Below are 2,084 nucleotides of genomic sequence, written 5' to 3'. Positions count from 1 at the left end.
AATATTTTTAGCAAATTAGCCTCTTAAAAAACGCTTGGTCGGCTACCTTGGAGAGCCATCAGCAAAGGAGCGAAGCAAGGAATGAAGGAACCCTCGTCAGTCAAAGTCTTGGGTAATAGCAACTTTGATTTGGGTTTAATCTTTCTTTTCTTTAACTTAATTCAAGAATGTTTGCTATGTGCTTACTGTTCTTGTTTACAACAATGATAGCTTAATTTTATTTAAGCTAGGATGATTATTTTGATTAAATAATATTTATTTGATTCATGCTTATAATGTTTGTGCCTCAATCGATCATGTTTTCAATTAAAATCAAGTTTGTATTTCATTCATATGTGATTGAAATGCACCTGAATTAGCTGAGCGATCCTAACTAGACTACGACTAATGGACACAAAATTAAAATGTGCATGCTTAATTTAGATCCTAACCCGATTAAATTGTAGGTTACATGACAACCCAAACCAGGCTCTGTTATCTACATAGTTTTTAGATTTATGTGATTAAACTGTTTCAAACCTAACACGTCTCTGTTACCTTGCACGAATACTAAGAAACCCTTAGTAAATAAGGATCAATAAAATGCGTATTTACTAAGTAAAGGATTCTAAAAGGACCTAATGTGGTTTCGAAACTCATGAAAGATCGAGTTGCCATGGAATGTTTTTTCGAACATTGATAAGCATGTTGATAATAATTTGAGTTTAATTAAAATAATTATCCTAGCTTATTTATGTTATAATTGTTGCTTATTGTGTTAATTCTGCTAAAATCTATTTCATTCATATAGTTTGCATACTAAGGATAAATTGCATTAGGGACCATTGCATTTAGTGTCAAATACTTAATTTTTCATCACTTCTTAATTATATTGTTTTTATTTATCAAATTGTCAATATAATTTTACAAATTAAGTAACTTAGCACAAATACAATTCCTGTGGAGACGATAACTCAATACTTACTTATTACTTGATAATGATTGTATACACTTGTACAAACCCGAGCGTTATAATTTTTAACGCCGTTGCCAGGGATTGTCAATTGTTGCCATAGTTATTTTTTTGTAAAATTATTTATTTTCAATTTGGTTATTTCTAACATTACTAACTTATTCTTTTTAATTTTGTGATTTTCTTTTCAGGTGTTTATGAGCATAGATTGGATTATTGATTTACTACTAGTAGACCTTAAAATTGAGCAAACTTTCAGACAAAGAAGACGTGAACGAATAGCTCAAAGATAGAACGAGATGGACCTTGGAAATCAGAATCAAGACCAAGGTAATGAAGCCGAACATGTACGAAATCCTATCCTCATTGCCGATGATAGGGATCAATGCTTCAGATAATATACTGTGCCACTTTTCAATGAGTTAAATCCAGGATTTAGAAGCCCAGATATTAAGGCAACCCAATTCGAATTGAAACCAAAGATGTTTTGAATGCTACAAACGGTGGGCCAATTTAGTGGTATTCCCACGGAAGATCCACATCTCCACCTTTGATTGTTTATGGAGGTGAGTGATTCATTTAAGATAGCCGGTGTGACTGAAGACGCACTGAGGTTGAAGTTGTTTCCATACTCGTTGTGAGATCGAGCACGAGCATGGCTCAATTCATTGCCACCATGTTCTATATCTACGTGGCAAGAATTGGAAAAGATATTTTTGGTTAAGTAGTTCTTACCTAGCAAGAATGCTAAGTTGAGGAACGAGATCACAACTTTCTAACAATTAGATGACGAGTCTTTATATGAGGCTTAAGAGCATTTCAAGAAGTTACATTGTAAATGTCCTCATCATGGCATTCCTCATTGTATCCAATTGGAGACATTCTATAATGGTTTCAATGCACATACAAGATTGATGGTAGATGCTTCTATAAATGGTGCAATTTTGTCTAAGTCTTATAATGAGGCTTATGAGATTATCGAGAAGATCGGAAGCAATAACTATCAATGGCCAACAAATCAAACATCTTTAGGAAGATGAGTAGCCGGAGTTCATGAAATTGATGCTCTCACTTCTTTATCAGCTTAGGAATCATCTATTTCCTCTATGTTAAAGCAGTTTACCGCTAATAG

The 2,084-nt window shown here is 33.4% G+C and overlaps 1 non-coding gene across 1 annotated transcript; it reads right to left on the bottom strand.

Moving 5' to 3' along the window:
* Positions 1-1,701: 1,701 nt before the first annotated feature.
* On the bottom strand, positions 1,702-1,808 carry LOC121205264 (small nucleolar RNA R71). The gene has a single exon (XR_005900349.1). It is a non-coding gene; the product is annotated as a small nucleolar RNA R71 (small nucleolar RNA).
* Between the last annotated feature and the right edge of the window lie 276 nt (positions 1,809-2,084).

This window comes from Gossypium hirsutum, chromosome A08 (genome assembly GCF_007990345.1).
Source record: "Gossypium hirsutum isolate 1008001.06 chromosome A08, Gossypium_hirsutum_v2.1, whole genome shotgun sequence".
NCBI classification, from domain to species: domain Eukaryota; kingdom Viridiplantae; phylum Streptophyta; class Magnoliopsida; order Malvales; family Malvaceae; genus Gossypium; species Gossypium hirsutum.
Note: the sequence above shows the minus strand (reverse complement) of the source record. Positions and strands in the feature narration are given on the sequence as shown.